The sequence below is a fragment of the Atractosteus spatula genome, chromosome 8 (assembly GCF_055471065.1).
Source record: "Atractosteus spatula isolate fAtrSpa1 chromosome 8, fAtrSpa1.hap1, whole genome shotgun sequence".
Taxonomy (NCBI): domain Eukaryota; kingdom Metazoa; phylum Chordata; class Actinopteri; order Semionotiformes; family Lepisosteidae; genus Atractosteus; species Atractosteus spatula.
The window spans coordinates 38,120,333-38,138,865 of NC_142713.1; the positions used below are offsets into that span (position 1 = coordinate 38,120,333).

Consider the following 18,533-nt stretch of genomic DNA (forward strand, 5'->3'; position numbering starts at 1 on the left):
GATTCCTACCCACTGTGTCTTGGAGTACACTCACAGGGTTTTGATTCAAATCATGAGCAAATTTAAGGAGAATTTCACTTTTAAACACAAAATGTGTCTTTCCCAAAATTCCCCCAATAAAAAACTTTTTCGGTTTTGGGGAATCTGCTCTATGTATGATAGTCGAATTCAGATACTGTGGTCACGCTGAGAATGTGAAATGCTTCTGAAAGAACAAATGAAACCGATAGGACCCTTGCAACTTGACAAAGCTTAGCGTGACAATGGCAGTACAGGCCTTCATCCCATGACCTCTCTAGAGGTTGTCCTCTGTTGCTCAAGGCTCGTATTTTTCTTTAACTATCAAGATACATAGGCTGTGCTGGATTGTTTTACCTCCATTTTGTGTCGGGTTACACAGCTGGGCCTTCCAACGGCTTAAATGGAGGTAGCCTGTCATTCAAGGTGAGCTGGGGGTGGAGTCAAGGGAATTTAAACCAGACACTATTGGCAAGGAGGAAGTCTTGTCTCTGTGTGTGAGGGGGTTGTTTTATCATATTCTGGAAACTTTTTTCTCAAATGTGTTTTTTCCTGCCATCCCTGGTTATTTTTTTCTATGACCATCCCTGATTTACCCGCAAGGTTGGGTTTCACACGTAGCCATCCTTGTGGGACAAGCTCCAAAATCATTGTGAAAAGCAACTCTGCACAAATTTATCCTTATTACTATTGCTTGCCTTGAGCCTGTTTGAAAAGTTACCAATCAGACCGCTTAGAGAGTCATCTGGGTTCATGTTGGGGTATAGCTCAGTGGTAGAGCATTTGACTGCAGATCAAGAGGTCCCCGGTTCAAACCCGGGTGCCCCCTTTCCACTTCCCCAAAGTGGCTTTTACGAGATCTATTTGCAACCCACTGAAGTTCCCCGTTGATATGTTGTAACATGAACCGTAGGCTTGCAAAATCAAAAAGTACAGCTGGTGCTGGATTGTGGTTCTGCCACCTACAATGCCAAAGAACTTCTATGGTAATTGCGGTGACATTTTCATTTCATTTCAGCGTTAATTTGATTCTTCTAATGTGTACAGATATTTTACTAGATTCCTACCCACTGTGTCTTGGCGTACACTCACAGGGTTTTGATTCAAATCATGACCAAATTTAAGGAGAATTTCACTTTTAAACACAAAATGTGTCTTTCTCAAAATTCCCCCAATAAAAAACTTTTTCGGTTTTGGGGAATCTGCTCTATGTATGATAGTCGAATTCAGATACTGTGGTCACGCTGAGAATGTGAAATGCTTCTGAAAGAACAAATGAAACCGATAGGACCCTTGCAACTTGACAAAGCTTAGCGTGACAATGGCAGTACAGGCCTTCATCCCATGACCTCTCTTGAGGTTGTCCTCTGTTGCTCAAGGCTCGCATTTTTCTTTAGCTATCAAGATACATAGGCTGTGCTGGATTCTTTTACCTCCATTTTGTGTCGGGTTATACAGCTGGGCCTTCCAACGGCTTCAATGGAGGTAGCCTGTCATTCAAGGTGAGCTGGGGGTGGAGTCAAGGGAATTTAAACCAGACACTATTGGCGAGGAGGAAGTCTTGTCTCTGTGTGTGAGAGGGTTGTTTTATCATATTCTGGAAACTTTTTTCTCAAATTTGTTTTTTCCTGCCATCCCTGGTTATTTTTTTCTATGACCATCCCTGATTTACCCGCAAGGTGGGGTTTCACACGTAGCCATCCTTGTGGGACATGCTCCAAAATCATTGTGAAAAGCCACTCTGCACAAAGTTATCCTTATTACTATTGCTTGCCTTGAGCCTGTTTGAAAAGTTACCAATCAGACCGCTTAGAGAGTCATCTGGGCTCATATGGGGGTTTAGCTCAGTGGTAGAGCATTTGACTGCAGATCAAGAGGTCCCTGGTTCAAACCCGGGTGCCCCCTTTCCACTTCCCCAAAGTGGCTTTTACGAGATCTATTTGCAACCCACTGAAGTTCCCCGTTGATATGTTGTAACATGAACCGTAGGCTTGCAAAATCAAAAAGTACAGCTGGTGCTGGATTGTGGTTCTGCCACCTACAATGCCAAAGAACTTCCATGGTAATTGCGGTGACATTTTCATTTAATTTCAGCGTTAATTTGATTCTTCTAATGTGTACAGATATTTTACTAGATTCCTACCCACTGTGTCTTGGAGTACACTCACAGGGTTTTGATTCAAATCATGAGCAAATTTAAGGAGAATTTCACTTTTAAACACAAAATGTGTCTTTCTCAAAATTCCCCCAATAAAAAACTTTTTCGGTTTTGGGGAATCTGCTCTATGTATGATAGTCGAATTCAGATACTGTGGTCACGCTGAGAATGTAAAATGCTTCTGAAAGAACAAATGAAACCGATAGGACCCTTGCAACTTGACAAAGCTTAGCGTGACAATGGCAGTACAGGCCTTCATCCCATGACCTCTCTTGAGGTTGTCCTCTGTTGCTCAAGGCTCGTATTTTTCTTTAACTATCAAGATACATAGGCTGTGCTGGATTGTTTTACCTCCATTTTGTGTCGGGTTACACAGCTGGGCCTTCCAACGGCTTAAATGGAGGTAGCCTGTCATTCAAGGTGAGCTGGGGGTGGAGTCAAGGGAATTTAAACCAGACACTATTGGCGAGGAGGAAGTCTTGTCTCTGTGTGTGAGGGGGTTGTTTTATCATATTCTTTTTTCTATGACCATCCCTGATTTACCCGCAAGGTGGGGTTTCACACGTAGCCATCCTTGTGGGACATGCTCCAAAATCATTGTGAAAAGCCACTCTGCACAAAGTTATCCTAATTACTATTGCTTGCCTTGAGCCTGTTTGAAAAGTTACCAATCAGACCGCTTAGAGAGTCATGTGGGGGTATAGCTCAGTGGTAGAGCATTTGACTGCAGATCAAGAGGTCCCCGGTTCAAATCCGGGTGCCCCCTTTCCACTTCCCCAAAGTGGCTTTTACGAGATCTATTTGCAACCCACTGAAGTTCCCCGTTGATATGTTGTAACATGAACCGTAGGCTTGCAAAATCAAAAAGTACAGCTGGTGCTGGATTGTGGTTCTGCCACCTACAATGCCAAAGAACTTCCATGGTAATTGCGGTGAAATTTTCATTTCATTTCAGCGTTAATTTGATTCTTCTAATGTGTACAGATATTTTACTAGATTCCTACCCACTGTGTCTTGGAGTACACTCACAGGGTTTTGATTCAAATCATGAGCAAATTTAAGGAGTATTTCACTTTTAAACACAAAATGTGTCTTTCTCAAAATTCCCCCAATAAAAAACTTTTTCGGTTTTGGGGAATCTGCTCTATGTATGATAGTCGAATTCAGATACTGTGGTCACGCTGAGAATGTAAAATGTTTCTGAAAGAACAAATGAAACCGATAGGACCCTTGCAACTTGACAAAGCTTAGCGTGACAATGGCAGTACAGGCCTTCATCCCATGACCTCTCTTGAGGTTGTCCTCTGTTGCTCAAGGCTCGTATTTTTCTTTAACTATCAAGATACATAGGCTGTGCTGGATTGTTTTACCTCCATTTTGTGTCGGGTTACACAGCTGGGCCTTCCAACGGCTTAAATGGAGGTAGCCTGTCATTCAAGGTGAGCTGGGGGTGGAGTCAAGGGAATTTAAACCAGACACTATTGGCGAGGAGGAAGTCTTGTCTCTGTGTGTGAGAGGGTTGTTTTATCATATTCTGGAAACTTTTTTCTCAAATGTGTTTTTTCCTGCCATCCCTGGTTATTTTTTTCTATGACCATCCCTGATTTACCCGCAAGGTTGGGTTTCACACGTAGCCATCCTTGTGGGACAAGCTCCAAAATCATTGTGAAAAGCCACTCTGCACAAAGTTATCCTTATTACTATTGCTTGCCTTGAGCCTGTTTGAAAAGTTACCAATCAGACCGCTTAGAGAGTCATCTGGGCTCATGTGGGGGTATAGCTCAGTGGTAGAGCATTTGACTGCAGATCAAGAGGTCCCTGGTTCAAATCCGGGTGCCCCCTTTCCACTTCCCCAAAGTGGCTTTTACGAGATCTATTTGCAACCCACTGGAGTTCCCCGTTGATATGTTCTAACATGAACCGTAGGCTTGCAAAATCAAAAAGTACAGCTGGTGCTGGATTGTGGTTCTGCCACCTACAATGCCAAAGAACTTCCATGGTAATTGCGGTGACATTTTCATTTCATTTCAGCGTTAATTTGATTCTTCTAATGTGTACAGATATTTTACTAGATTCCTACCCACTGTGTCTTGGAGTACACTCACAGGGTTTTGATTCAAATCATGAGCAAATTTAAGGAGAATTTCACTTTTAAACACAAAATGTGTCTTTCTCAAAATTCCCCCAATAAAAAACTTTTTCGGTTTTGGGGAATCTGCTCTATGTATGATAGTCGAATTCAGATACTGTGGTCACGCTGAGAATGTAAAATGCTTCTGAAAGAACAAATGAAACCGATAGGACCCTTGCAACTTGACAAAGCTTAGCGTGACAATGGCAGTACAGGCCTTCATCCCATGACCTCTCTTGAGGTTGTCCTCTGTTGCTCAAGGCTCGCATTTTTCTTTAGCTATCAAGATACATAGGCTGTGCTGGATTCTTTTACCTCCATTTTGTGTCGGGTTATACAGCTGGGCCTTCCAACGGCTTCAATGGAGGTAGCCTGTCATTCAAGGTGAGCTGGGGGTGGAGTCAAGGGAATTTAAACCAGACACTATTGGCGAGGAGGAAGTCTTGTCTCTGTGTGTGAGGGGGTTGTTTTATCATATTCTTTTTTCTATGACCATCCCTGATTTACCCGCAAGGTGGGGTTTCACACGTAGCCATCCTTGTGGGACATGCTCCAAAATCATTGTGAAAAGCCACTCTGCACAAAGTTATCCTTATTACTATTGCTTGCCTTGAGCCTGTTTGAAAAGTTACCAATCAGACCGCTTAGAGAGTCATCTGGGCTCATGTGGGGGTATAGCTCAGTGGTAGAGCATTTGACTGCAGATCAAGAGGTCCCCGGTTCAAATCCGGGTGCCCCCTTTCCACTTCCCCAAAGTGGCTTTTACGAGATCTATTTGCAACCCACTGGAGTTCCCCGTTGATATGTTCTAACATGAACCGTAGGCTTGCAAAATCAAAAAGTACAGCTGGTGCTGGATTGTGGTTCTGCCACCTACAATGCCAAAGAACTTCCATGGTAATTGCGGTGACATTTTCATTTCATTTCAGCGTTAATTTGATTCTTCTAATGTGTACAGATATTTTACTAGATTCCTACCCACTGTGTCTTGGAGTACACTCACAGGGTTTTGATTCAAATCATGAGCAAATTTAAGGAGAATTTCACTTTTAAACACAAAATGTGTCTTTCTCAAAATTCCCCCAATAAAAAACTTTTTCGGTTTTGGGGAATCTGCTCTATGTATGATAGTCGAATTCAGATACTGTGGTCACGCTGAGAATGTGAAATGCTTCTGAAAGAACAAATGAAACCGATAGGACCCTTGCAACTTGACAAAGCTTAGCGTGACAATGGCAGTACAGGCCTTCATCCCATGACCTCTCTTGAGGTTGTCCTCTGTTGCTCAAGGCTCGTATTTTTCTTTAACTATCAAGATACATAGGCTGTGCTGGATTGTTTTACCTCCATTTTGTGTCGGGTTACACAGCTGGGCCTTCCAACGGCTTAAATGTAGGTAGCCTGTCATTCAAGGTGAGCTGGGGGTGGAGTCAAGGGAATTTAAACCAGACACTATTGGCGAGGAGGAAGTCTTGTCTCTGTGTGTGAGGGGGTTGTTTTATCATATTCTTTTTTCTATGACCATCCCTGATTTACCTGCAAGGTGGGGTTTCACACGTAGCCATCCTTGTGGGACATGCTCCAAAATCATTGTGAAAAGCCACTCTGCACAAAGTTATCCTTATTACTATTGCTTGCCTTGAGCCTGTTTGAAAAGTTACCAATCAGACCGCTTAGAGAGTCATCTGGGCTCATGTGGGGGTATAGCTCAGTGGTAGAGCATTTGACTGCAGATCAAGAGGTCCCCGGTTCAAATCCGGGTGCCCCCTTTCCACTTCCCCAAAGTGGCTTTTACGAGATCTATTTGCAACCCACTGGAGTTCCCCGTTGATATGTTCTAACATGAACCGTAGGCTTGCAAAATCAAAAAGTACAGCTGGTGCTGGATTGTGGTTCTGCCACCTACAATGCCAAAGAACTTCCATGGTAATTGCGGTGACATTTTCATTTCATTTCAGCGTTAATTTGATTCTTCTAATGTGTACAGATATTTTACTAGATTCCTACCCACTGTGTCTTGGAGTACACTCACAGGGTTTTGATTCAAATCATGAGCAAATTTAAGGAGAATTTCACTTTTAAACACAAAATGTGTCTTTCTCAAAATTCCCCCAATAAAAAACTTTTTCGGTTTTGGGGAATCTGCTCTATGTATGATAGTCGAATTCAGATACTGTGGTCACGCTGAGAATGTGAAATGCTTCTGAAAGAACAAATGAAACCGATAGGACCCTTGCAACTTGACAAAGCTTAGCGTGACAATGGCAGTACAGGCCTTCATCCCATGACCTCTCTTGAGGTTGTCCTCTGTTGCTCAAGGCTCGCATTTTTCTTTAACTATCAAGATACATAGGCTGTGCTGGATTGTTTTACCTCCATTTTGTGTCGGGTTACACAGCTGGGCCTTCCAACGGCTTAAATGGAGGTAGCCTGTCATTCAAGGTGAGCTGGGGGTGGAGTCAAGGGAATTTAAACCAGACACTATTGGCGAGGAGGAAGTCTTGTCTCTGTGTGTGAGGGGGTTGTTTTATCATATTCTTTTTTCTATGACCATCCCTGATTTACCCGCAAGGTGGGGTTTCACACGTAGCCATCCTTGTGGGACATGCTCCAAAATCATTGTGAAAAGCCACTCTGCACAAAGTTATCCTTATTACTATTGCTTGCCTTGAGCCTGTTTGAAAAGTTACCAATCAGACCGCTTAGAGAGTCATCTGGGCTCATGTGGGGGTATAGCTCAGTGGTAGAGCATTTGACTGCAGATCAAGAGGTCCCCGGTTCAAATCCGGGTGCCCCCTTTCCACTTCCCCAAAGTGGCTTTTACGAGATCTATTTGCAACCCACTGGAGTTCCCCGTTGATATGTTCTAACATGAACCGTAGGCTTGCAAAATCAAAAAGTACAGCTGGTGCTGGATTGTGGTTCTGCCACCTACAATGCCAAAGAACTTCCATGGTAATTGCAGTAACATTTTCATTTAATTTCAGTGTTAATTTGATTCTTCTAATGTGTACAGATATTTTACTAGATTCCTACCCACTGTGTCTTGGAGTACACTCACAGGGTTTTGATTCAAATCATGAGCAAATTTAAGGAGAATTTCACTTTTAAACACAAAATGTGTCTTTCTCAAAATTCCCCCAATAAAAAACTTTTTCGGTTTTGGGGAATCTGCTCTATGTATGATAGTCGAATTCAGATACTGTGGTCACGCTGAGAATGTGAAATGCTTCTGAAAGAACAAATGAAACCGATAGGACCCTTGCAACTTGACAAAGCTTAGCGTGACAATGGCAGTACAGGCCTTCATCCCATGACCTCTCTTGAGGTTGTCCTCTGTTGCTCAAGGCTCGTATTTTTCTTTAACTATCAAGATACATAGGCTGTGCTGGATTGTTTTACCTCCATTTTGTGTCGGGTTACACAGCTGGGCCTTCCAACGGCTTAAATGGAGGTAGCCTGTCATTCAAGGTGAGCTGGGGGTGGAGTCAAGGGAATTTAAACCAGACACTATTGGCGAGGAGGAAGTCTTGTCTCTGTGTGTGAGGGGGTTGTTTTATCATATTCTGGAAACTTTTTTCTCAAATGTGTTTTTTCCTGCCATCCCTGGTTATTTTTTTCTATGACCATCCCTGATTTACCCGCAAGGTTGGGTTTCACACGTAGCCATCCTTGTGGGACAAGCTCCAAAATCATTGTGAAAAGCCACTCTGCACAAAGTTATCCTTATTACTATTGCTTGCCTTGAGCCTGTTTGAAAAGTTACCAATCAGACCGCTTAGAGAGTCATCTGGGCTCATGTTGGGGTATAGCTCAGTGGTAGAGCATTTGACTGCAGATCAAGAGGACCCTGGTTCAAATCCGGGTGCCCCCTTTCCACTTCCCCAAAGTGGCTTTTACGAGATCTATTTGCAACCCACTGGAGTTCCCCGTTGATATGTTCTAACATGAACCGTAGGCTTGCAAAATCAAAAAGTACAGCTGGTGCTGGATTGTGGTTCTGCCACCTACAATGCCAAAGAACTTCCATGGTAATTGCGGTGACATTTTCATTTCATTTCAGCGTTAATTTGATTCTTCTAATGTGTACAGATATTTTACTAGATTCCTACCCACTGTGTCTTGGAGTACACTCACAGGGTTTTGATTCAAATCATGAGCAAATTTAAGGAGAATTTCACTTTTAAACACAAAATGTGTCTTTCTCAAAATTCCCCCAATAAAAAACTTTTTCGGTTTTGGGGAATCTGCTCTATGTATGATAGTCGAATTCAGATACTGTGGTCACGCTGAGAATGTGAAATGCTTCTGAAAGAACAAATGAAACCGATAGGACCCTTGCAACTTGACAAAGCTTAGCGTGACAATGGCAGTACAGGCCTTCATCCCATGACCTCTCTTGAGGTTGTCCTCTGTTGCTCAAGGCTCGCATTTTTCTTTAACTATCAAGATACATAGGCTGTGCTGGATTGTTTTACCTCCATTTTGTGTCGGGTTACACAGCTGGGCCTTCCAACGGCTTAAATGGAGGTAGCCTGTCATTCAAGGTGAGCTGGGGGTGGAGTCAAGGGAATTTAAACCAGACACTATTGGCGAGGAGGAAGTCTTGTCTCTGTGTGTGAGGGGGTTGTTTTATCATATTCTTTTTTCTATGACCATCCCTGATTTACCCGCAAGGTGGGGTTTCACACGTAGCCATCCTTGTGGGACATGCTCCAAAATCATTGTGAAAAGCCACTCTGCACAAAGTTATCCTTATTACTATTGCTTGCCTTGAGCCTGTTTGAAAAGTTACCAATCAGACCGCTTAGAGAGTCATCTGGGCTCATGTGGGGGTATAGCTCAGTGGTAGAGCATTTGACTGCAGATCAAGAGGTCCCTGGTTCAAATCCGGGTGCCCCCTTTCCACTTCCCCAAAGTGGCTTTTACGAGATCTATTTGCAACCCACTGGAGTTCCCCGTTGATATGTTCTAACATGAACCGTAGGCTTGCAAAATCAAAAAGTACAGCTGGTGCTGGATTGTGGTTCTGCCACCTACAATGCCAAAGAACTTCCATGGTAATTGCAGTAACATTTTCATTTAATTTCAGTGTTAATTTGATTCTTCTAATGTGTACAGATATTTTACTAGATTCCTACCCACTGTGTCTTGGAGTACACTCACAGGGTTTTGATTCAAATCATGAGCAAATTTAAGGAGAATTTCACTTTTAAACACAAAATGTGTCTTTCTCAAAATTCCCCCAATAAAAAACTTTTTCGGTTTTGGGGAATCTGCTCTATGTATGATAGTCGAATTCAGATACTGTGGTCACGCTGAGAATGTGAAATGCTTCTGAAAGAACAAATGAAACCGATAGGACCCTTGCAACTTGACAAAGCTTAGCGTGACAATGGCAGTACAGGCCTTCATCCCATGACCTCTCTTGAGGTTGTCCTCTGTTGCTCAAGGCTCGTATTTTTCTTTAACTATCAAGATACATAGGCTGTGCTGGATTGTTTTACCTCCATTTTGTGTCGGGTTACACAGCTGGGCCTTCCAACGGCTTAAATGGAGGTAGCCTGTCATTCAAGGTGAGCTGGGGGTGGAGTCAAGGGAATTTAAACCAGACACTATTGGCGAGGAGGAAGTCTTGTCTCTGTGTGTGAGAGGGTTGTTTTATCATATTCTGGAAACTTTTTTCTCAAATGTGTTTTTTCCTGCCATCCCTGGTTATTTTTTTCTATGACCATCCCTGATTTACCCGCAAGGTTGGGTTTCACACGTAGCCATCCTTGTGGGACAAGCTCCAAAATCATTGTGAAAAGCCACTCTGCACAAAGTTATCCTTATTACTATTGCTTGCCTTGAGCCTGTTTGAAAAGTTACCAATCAGACCGCTTAGAGAGTCATCTGGGCTCATGTTGGGGTATAGCTCAGTGGTAGAGCATTTGACTGCAGATCAAGAGGTCCCAGGTTCAAATCCGGGTGCCCCCTTTCCACTTCCCCAAAGTGGCTTTTACGAGATCTATTTGCAACCCACTGGAGTTCCCCGTTGATATGTTCTAACATGAACCGTAGGCTTGCAAAATCAAAAAGTACAGCTGGTGCTGGATTGTGGTTCTGCCACCTACAATGCCAAAGAACTTCCATGGTAATTGCGGTGACATTTTCATTTCATTTCAGCGTTAATTTGATTCTTCTAATGTGTACAGATATTTTACTAGATTCCTACCCACTGTGTCTTGGAGTACACTCACAGGGTTTTGATTCAAATCATGAGCAAATTTAAGGAGAATTTCACTTTTAAACACAAAATGTGTCTTTCTCAAAATTCCCCCAATAAAAAACTTTTTCGGTTTTGGGGAATCTGCTCTATGTATGATAGTCGAATTCAGATACTGTGGTCACGCTGAGAATGTGAAATGCTTCTGAAAGAACAAATGAAACCGATAGGACCCTTGCAACTTGACAAAGCTTAGCGTGACAATGGCAGTACAGGCCTTCATCCCATGACCTCTCTTGAGGTTGTCCTCTGTTGCTCAAGGCTCGCATTTTTCTTTAGCTATCAAGATACATAGGCTGTGCTGGATTCTTTTACCTCCATTTTGTGTCGGGTTATACAGCTGGGCCTTCCAACGGCTTCAATGGAGGTAGCCTGTCATTCAAGGTGAGCTGGGGGTGGAGTCAAGGGAATTTAAACCAGACACTATTGGCGAGGAGGAAGTCTTGTCTCTGTGTGTGAGGGGGTTGTTTTATCATATTCTTTTTTCTATGACCATCCCTGATTTACCCGCAAGGTGGGGTTTCACACGTAGCCATCCTTGTGGGACATGCTCCAAAATCATTGTGAAAAGCCACTCTGCACAAAGTTATCCTTATTACTATTGCTTGCCTTGAGCCTGTTTGAAAAGTTACCAATCAGACCGCTTAGAGAGTCATCTGGGCTCATGTGGGGGTATAGCTCAGTGGTAGAGCATTTGACTGCAGATCAAGAGGTCCCCGGTTCAAATCCGGGTGCCCCCTTTCCACTTCCCCAAAGTGGCTTTTACGAGATCTATTTGCAACCCACTGGAGTTCCCCGTTGATATGTTCTAACATGAACCGTAGGCTTGCAAAATCAAAAAGTACAGCTGGTGCTGGATTGTGGTTCTGCCACCTACAATGCCAAAGAACTTCCATGGTAATTGCGGTGACATTTTCATTTAATTTCAGCGTTAATTTGATTCTTCTAATGTGTACAGATATTTTACTAGATTCCTACCCACTGTGTCTTGGAGTACACTCACAGGGTTTTGATTCAAATCATGAGCAAATTTAAGGAGAATTTCACTTTTAAACACAAAATGTGTCTTTCTCAAAATTCCCCCAATAAAAAACTTTTTCGGTTTTGGGGAATCTGCTCTATGTATGATAGTCGAATTCAGATACTGTGGTCACAATGAGAATGTAAAATGCTTCTGAAAGAACAAATGAAACCGATAGGACCCTTGCAACTTGACAAAGCTTAGCGTGACAATGGCAGTACAGGCCTTCATCCCATGACCTCTCTTGAGGTTGTCCTCTGTTGCTCAAGGCTCGCATTTTTCTTTAGCTATCAAGAAACATAGGCTGTGCTGGATTGTTTTACCTCCATTTTGTGTCGGGTTATACAGCTGGGCCTTGCAACGGCTTCAATGGAGGTAGCCTGTCATTCAAGGTGAGCTGGGGGTGGAGTCAAGGGAATTTAAACCAGACACTATTGGCGAGGAGGAAGTCTTGTCTCTGTGTGTGAGGGGGTTGTTTTATCATATTCTTTTTTCTATGACCATCCCTGATTTACCCGCAAGGTGGGGTTTCACACGTAGCCATCCTTGTGGGACATGCTCCAAAATCATTGTGAAAAGCCACTCTGCACAAAGTTATCCTTATTACTATTGCTTGCCTTGAGCCTGTTTGAAAAGTTACCAATCAGACCGCTTAGAGAGTCATCTGGGCTCATGTGGGGGTATAGCTCAGTGGTAGAGCATTTGACTGCAGATTAAGAGGTCTCTGGTTCAAGTCCGGTTGCCCCCTTTCCACTTCCCCAAAGTGGCTTTTACGAGATCTATTTGCAACCCACTGGAGTTCCCCGTTGATATGTTCTAACATGAACCGTAGGCTTGCAAAATCAAAAAGTACAGCTGGTGCTGGATTGTGGTTCTGCCACCTACAATGCCAAAGAACTTCCATGGTAATTGCAGTAACATTTTCATTTAATTTCAGTGTTAATTTGATTCTTCTAATGTGTACAGATATTTTACTAGATTCCTACCCACTGTGTCTTGGAGTACACTCACAGGGTTTTGATTCAAATCATGAGCAAATTTAAGGAGAATTTCACTTTTAAACACAAAATGTGTCTTTCTCAAAATTCCCCCAATAAAAAACTTTTTCGGTTTTGGGGAATCTGCTCTATGTATGATAGTCGAATTCAGATACTGTGGTCACGCTGAGAATGTAAAATGCTTCTGAAAGAACAAATGAAACCGATAGGACCCTTGCAACTTGACAAAGCTTAGCGTGACAATGGCAGTACAGGCCTTCATCCCATGACCTCTCTTGAGGTTGTCCTCTGTTGCTCAAGGCTCGTATTTTTCTTTAACTATCAAGATACATAGGCTGTGCTGGATTGTTTTACCTCCATTTTGTGTCGGGTTACACAGCTGGGCCTTCCAACGGCTTAAATGGAGGTAGCCTGTCATTCAAGGTGAGCTGGGGGTGGAGTCAAGGGAATTTAAACCAGACACTATTGGCGAGGAGGAAGTCTTGTCTCTGTGTGTGAGGGGGTTGTTTTATCATATTCTGGAAACTTTTTTCTCAAATGTGTTTTTTCCTGCCATCCCTGGTTATTTTTTTCTATGACCATCCCTGATTTACCCGCAAGGTTGGGTTTCACACGTAGCCATCCTTGTGGGACAAGCTCCAAAATCATTGTGAAAAGCCACTCTGCACAAAGTTATCCTTATTACTATTGCTTGCCTTGAGCCTGTTTGAAAAGTTACCAATCAGACCGCTTAGAGAGTCATCTGGGCTCATGTTGGGGTATAGCTCAGTGGTAGAGCATTTGACTGCAGATCAAGAGGACCCTGGTTCAAAGCCGGGTGCCCCCTTTCCACTTCCCCAAAGTGGCTTTTACGAGATCTATTTGCAACCCACTGGAGTTCCCCGTTGATATGTTCTAACATGAACCGTAGGCTTGCAAAATCAAAAAGTACAGCTGGTGCTGGATTGTGGTTCTGCCACCTACAATGCCAAAGAACTTCCATGGTAATTGCGGTGATATTTTCATTTCATTTCAGCGTTAATTTGATTCTTCTAATGTGTACAGATATTTTACTAGATTCCTACCCACTGTGTCTTGGAGTACACTCACAGGGTTTTGATTCAAATCATGAGCAAATTTAAGGAGAATTTCACTTTTAAACACAAAATGTGTCTTTCTCAAAATTCCCCCAATAAAAAACTTTTTCGGTTTTGGGGAATCTGCTCTATGTATGATAGTCGAATTCAGATACTGTGGTCACGCTGAGAATGTGAAATGCTTCTGAAAGAACAAATGAAACCGATAGGACCCTTGCAACTTGACAAAGCTTAGCGTGACAATGGCAGTACAGGCCTTCATCCCATGACCTCTCTTGAGGTTGTCCTCTGTTGCTCAAGGCTCGCATTTTTCTTTAACTATCAAGATACATAGGCTGTGCTGGATTGTTTTACCTCCATTTTGTGTCGGGTTACACAGCTGGGCCTTCCAACGGCTTAAATGGAGGTAGCCTGTCATTCAAGGTGAGCTGGGGGTGGAGTCAAGGGAATTTAAACCAGACACTATTGGCGAGGAGGAAGTCTTGTCTCTGTGTGTGAGGGGGTTGTTTTATCATATTCTTTTTTCTATGACCATCCCTGATTTACCCGCAAGGTGGGGTTTCACACGTAGCCATCCTTGTGGGACATGCTCCAAAATCATTGTGAAAAGCCACTCTGCACAAAGTTATCCTTATTACTATTGCTTGCCTTGAGCCTGTTTGAAAAGTTACCAATCAGACCGCTTAGAGAGTCATCTGGGCTCATGTGGGGGTATAGCTCAGTGGTAGAGCATTTGACTGCAGATCAAGAGGTCCCCGGTTCAAATCCGGGTGCCCCCTTTCCACTTCCCCAAAGTGGCTTTTACGAGATCTATTTGCAACCCACTGGAGTTCCCCGTTGATATGTTCTAACATGAACCGTAGGCTTGCAAAATCAAAAAGTACAGCTGGTGCTGGATTGTGGTTCTGCCACCTACAATGCCAAAGAACTTCCATGGTAATTGCAGTAACATTTTCATTTAATTTCAGTGTTAATTTGATTCTTCTAATGTGTACAGATATTTTACTAGATTCCTACCCACTGTGTCTTGGAGTACACTCACAGGGTTTTGATTCAAATCATGAGCAAATTTAAGGAGAATTTCACTTTTAAACACAAAATGTGTCTTTCTCAAAATTCCCCCAATAAAAAACTTTTTCGGTTTTGGGGAATCTGCTCTATGTATGATAGTCGAATTCAGATACTGTGGTCACGCTGAGAATGTGAAATGCTTCTGAAAGAACAAATGAAACCGATAGGACCCTTGCAACTTGACAAAGCTTAGCGTGACAATGGCAGTACAGGCCTTCATCCCATGACCTCTCTTGAGGTTGTCCTCTGTTGCTCAAGGCTCGTATTTTTCTTTAACTATCAAGATACATAGGCTGTGCTGGATTGTTTTACCTCCATTTTGTGTCGGGTTACACAGCTGGGCCTTCCAACGGCTTAAATGGAGGTAGCCTGTCATTCAAGGTGAGCTGGGGGTGGAGTCAAGGGAATTTAAACCAGACACTATTGGCGAGGAGGAAGTCTTGTCTCTGTGTGTGAGGGGGTTGTTTTATCATATTCTGGAAACTTTTTTCTCAAATGTGTTTTTTCCTGCCATCCCTGGTTATTTTTTTCTATGACCATCCCTGATTTACCCGCAAGGTTGGGTTTCACACGTAGCCATCCTTGTGGGACAAGCTCCAAAATCATTGTGAAAAGCCACTCTGCACAAAGTTATCCTTATTACTATTGCTTGCCTTGAGCCTGTTTGAAAAGTTACCAATCAGACCGCTTAGAGAGTCATCTGGGCTCATGTTGGGGTATAGCTCAGTGGTAGAGCATTTGACTGCAGATCAAGAGGACCCTGGTTCAAATCTGGGTGCCCCCTTTCCACTTCCCCAAAGTGGCTTTTACGAGATCTATTTGCAACCCACTGGAGTTCCCCGTTGATATGTTCTAACATGAACCGTAGGCTTGCAAAATCAAAAAGTACAGCTGGTGCTGGATTGTGGTTCTGCCACCTACAATGCCAAAGAACTTCCATGGTAATTGCGGTGACATTTTCATTTCATTTCAGCGTTAATTTGATACTTCTAATGTGTACAGATATTTTACTAGATTCCTACCCACTGTGTCTTGGAGTACACTCACAGGGTTTTGATTCAAATCATGAGCAAATTTAAGGAGAATTTCACTTTTAAACACAAAATGTGTCTTTCTCAAAATTCCCCCAATAAAAAACTTTTTCGGTTTTGGGGAATCTGCTCTATGTATGATAGTCGAATTCAGATACTGTGGTCACGCTGAGAATGTGAAATGCTTCTGAAAGAACAAATGAAACCGATAGGACCCTTGCAACTTGACAAAGCTTAGCGTGACAATGGCAGTACAGGCCTTCATCCCATGACCTCTCTTGAGGTTGTCCTCTGTTGCTCAAGGCTCGCATTTTTCTTTAACTATCAAGATACATAGGCTGTGCTGGATTGTTTTACCTCCATTTTGTGTCGGGTTACACAGCTGGGCCTTCCAACGGCTTAAATGGAGGTAGCCTGTCATTCAAGGTGAGCTGGGGGTGGAGTCAAGGGAATTTAAACCAGACACTATTGGCGAGGAGGAAGTCTTGTCTCTGTGTGTGAGGGGGTTGTTTTATCATATTCTTTTTTCTATGACCATCCCTGATTTACCCGCAAGGTGGGGTTTCACACGTAGCCATCCTTGTGGGACATGCTCCAAAATCATTGTGAAAAGCCACTCTGCACAAAGTTATCCTTATTACTATTGCTTGCCTTGAGCCTGTTTGAAAAGTTACCAATCAGACCGCTTAGAGAGTCATCTGGGCTCATGTGGGGGTATAGCTCAGTGGTAGAGCATTTGACTGCAGATCAAGAGGTCCCCGGTTCAAATCCGGGTGCCCCCTTTCCACTTCCCCAAAGTGGCTTTTACGAGATCTATTTGCAACCCACTGGAGTTCCCCGTTGATATGTTCTAACATGAACCGTAGGCTTGCAAAATCAAAAAGTACAGCTGGTGCTGGATTGTGGTTCTGCCACCTACAATGCCAAAGAACTTCCATGGTAATTGCAGTAACATTTTCATTTAATTTCAGTGTTAATTTGATTCTTCTAATGTGTACAGATATTTTACTAGATTCCTACCCACTGTGTCTTGGAGTACACTCACAGGGTTTTGATTCAAATCATGAGCAAATTTAAGGAGAATTTCACTTTTAAACACAAAATGTGTCTTTCTCAAAATTCCCCCAATAAAAAACTTTTTCGGTTTTGGGGAATCTGCTCTATGTATGATAGTCGAATTCAGATACTGTGGTCACGCTGAGAATGTGAAATGCTTCTGAAAGAACAAATGAAACCGATAGGACCCTTGCAACTTGACAAAGCTTAGCGTGACAATGGCAGTACAGGCCTTCATCCCATGACCTCTCTTGAGGTTGTCCTCTGTTGCTCAAGGCTCGTATTTTTCTTTAACTATCAAGATACATAGGCTGTGCTGGATTGTTTTACCTCCATTTTGTGTCGGGTTACACAGCTGGGCCTTCCAACGGCTTAAATGGAGGTAGCCTGTCATTCAAGGTGAGCTGGGGGTGGAGTCAAGGGAATTTAAACCAGACACTATTGGCGAGGAGGAAGTCTTGTCTCTGTGTGTGAGAGGGTTGTTTTATCATATTCTGGAAACTTTTTTCTCAAATGTGTTTTTTCCTGCCATCCCTGGTTATTTTTTTCTATGACCATCCCTGATTTACCCGCAAGGTTGGGTTTCACACGTAGCCATCCTTGTGGGACAAGCTCCAAAATCATTGTGAAAAGCCACTCTGCACAAAGTTATCCTTATTACTATTGCTTGCCTTGAGCCTGTTTGAAAAGTTACCAATCAGACCGCTTAGAGAGTCATCTGGGCTCATGTGGGGGTATAGCTCAGTGGTAGAGCATTTGACTGCAGATCAAGAGGTCCCTGGTTCAAATCCGGGTGCCCCCTTTCCACTTCCCCAACGTGGCTTTTACGAGATCTATTTGCAACCCACTGGAGTTCCCCGTTGATATGTTCTAACATGAACCGTAGGCTTGCAAAATCAAAAAGTACAGCTGGTGCTGGATTGTGGTTCTGCCACCTACAATGCCAAAGAACTTCCATGGTAATTGCGGTGACATTTTCATTTCATTTCAGCGTTAATTTGATTCTTCTAATGTGTACAGATATTTTACTAGATTCCTACCCACTGTGTCTTGGAGTACACTCACAGGGTTTTGATTCAAATCATGAGCAAATTTAAGGAGAATTTCACTTTTAAACACAAAATGTGTCTTTCTCAAAATTCCCCCAATTAAAAACTTTTTCGGTTTTGGGGAATCTGCTCTATGTATGATAGTCGAATTCAGATACTGTGGTCACGCTGAGAATGTAAAATGCTTCTGAAAGAACAAATGAAACCGATAGGACCCTTGCAACTTGACAAAGCTTAGCGTGACAATGGCAGTACAGGCCTTCATCCCATGACCTCTCTTGAGGTTGTCCTCTGTTGCTCAAGGCTCGCATTTTTCTTTAGCTATCAAGAAACATAGGCTGTGCTGGATTGTTTTACCTCCATTTTGTGTTGGGTTATACAGCTGGGCCTTGCAACGGCTTCAATGGAGGTAGCCTGTCATTCAAGGTGAGCTGGGGGTGGAGTCAAGGGAATTTAAACCAGACACTATTGGCGAGGAGGAAGTCTTGTCTCTGTGTGTGAGGGGGTTGTTTTATCATATTCTTTTTTCTATGACCATCCCTGATTTACCCGCAAGGTGGGGTTTCACACGTAGCCATCCTTGTGGGACATGCTCCAAAATCATTGTGAAAAGCCACTCTGCACAAAGTTATCCTTATTACTATTGCTTGCCTTGA

At 43.0% G+C, this 18,533-nt stretch overlaps 17 non-coding genes across 17 annotated transcripts; all 17 read left to right on the forward strand.

The window, feature by feature from the left end:
* Positions 1–775: 775 nt before the first annotated feature.
* trnac-gca (transfer RNA cysteine (anticodon GCA)) lies at positions 776–847 on the forward strand. Its single transcript has one exon. It is a non-coding gene; the product is annotated as a tRNA-Cys (tRNA).
* Positions 848–1,851: 1,004 nt separating this feature from the next.
* On the forward strand, positions 1,852–1,923 carry trnac-gca (transfer RNA cysteine (anticodon GCA)). The gene has a single exon. It is a non-coding gene; the product is annotated as a tRNA-Cys (tRNA).
* A 947-nt stretch (positions 1,924–2,870) lies between these two features.
* Positions 2,871–2,942, forward strand: trnac-gca (transfer RNA cysteine (anticodon GCA)). The gene has a single exon. It is a non-coding gene; the product is annotated as a tRNA-Cys (tRNA).
* A 1,004-nt stretch (positions 2,943–3,946) lies between these two features.
* Positions 3,947–4,018, forward strand: trnac-gca (transfer RNA cysteine (anticodon GCA)). Its single transcript has one exon. It is a non-coding gene; the product is annotated as a tRNA-Cys (tRNA).
* A 957-nt stretch (positions 4,019–4,975) lies between these two features.
* On the forward strand, positions 4,976–5,047 carry trnac-gca (transfer RNA cysteine (anticodon GCA)). The gene has a single exon. It is a non-coding gene; the product is annotated as a tRNA-Cys (tRNA).
* Positions 5,048–6,004: 957 nt separating this feature from the next.
* Positions 6,005–6,076, forward strand: trnac-gca (transfer RNA cysteine (anticodon GCA)). The gene has a single exon. It is a non-coding gene; the product is annotated as a tRNA-Cys (tRNA).
* A 957-nt stretch (positions 6,077–7,033) lies between these two features.
* On the forward strand, positions 7,034–7,105 carry trnac-gca (transfer RNA cysteine (anticodon GCA)). Its single transcript has one exon. It is a non-coding gene; the product is annotated as a tRNA-Cys (tRNA).
* A 1,004-nt stretch (positions 7,106–8,109) lies between these two features.
* On the forward strand, positions 8,110–8,181 carry trnac-gca (transfer RNA cysteine (anticodon GCA)). Its single transcript has one exon. It is a non-coding gene; the product is annotated as a tRNA-Cys (tRNA).
* A 957-nt stretch (positions 8,182–9,138) lies between these two features.
* trnac-gca (transfer RNA cysteine (anticodon GCA)) lies at positions 9,139–9,210 on the forward strand. The gene has a single exon. It is a non-coding gene; the product is annotated as a tRNA-Cys (tRNA).
* A 1,004-nt stretch (positions 9,211–10,214) lies between these two features.
* trnac-gca (transfer RNA cysteine (anticodon GCA)) lies at positions 10,215–10,286 on the forward strand. Its single transcript has one exon. It is a non-coding gene; the product is annotated as a tRNA-Cys (tRNA).
* Positions 10,287–11,243: 957 nt separating this feature from the next.
* Positions 11,244–11,315, forward strand: trnac-gca (transfer RNA cysteine (anticodon GCA)). The gene has a single exon. It is a non-coding gene; the product is annotated as a tRNA-Cys (tRNA).
* Positions 11,316–12,272: 957 nt separating this feature from the next.
* On the forward strand, positions 12,273–12,344 carry trnac-gca (transfer RNA cysteine (anticodon GCA)). The gene has a single exon. It is a non-coding gene; the product is annotated as a tRNA-Cys (tRNA).
* Positions 12,345–13,348: 1,004 nt separating this feature from the next.
* On the forward strand, positions 13,349–13,420 carry trnac-gca (transfer RNA cysteine (anticodon GCA)). The gene has a single exon. It is a non-coding gene; the product is annotated as a tRNA-Cys (tRNA).
* Positions 13,421–14,377: 957 nt separating this feature from the next.
* trnac-gca (transfer RNA cysteine (anticodon GCA)) lies at positions 14,378–14,449 on the forward strand. Its single transcript has one exon. It is a non-coding gene; the product is annotated as a tRNA-Cys (tRNA).
* A 1,004-nt stretch (positions 14,450–15,453) lies between these two features.
* On the forward strand, positions 15,454–15,525 carry trnac-gca (transfer RNA cysteine (anticodon GCA)). The gene has a single exon. It is a non-coding gene; the product is annotated as a tRNA-Cys (tRNA).
* A 957-nt stretch (positions 15,526–16,482) lies between these two features.
* Positions 16,483–16,554, forward strand: trnac-gca (transfer RNA cysteine (anticodon GCA)). The gene has a single exon. It is a non-coding gene; the product is annotated as a tRNA-Cys (tRNA).
* Positions 16,555–17,558: 1,004 nt separating this feature from the next.
* Positions 17,559–17,630, forward strand: trnac-gca (transfer RNA cysteine (anticodon GCA)). The gene has a single exon. It is a non-coding gene; the product is annotated as a tRNA-Cys (tRNA).
* The last annotated feature ends 903 nt before the right edge of the window (positions 17,631–18,533 follow it).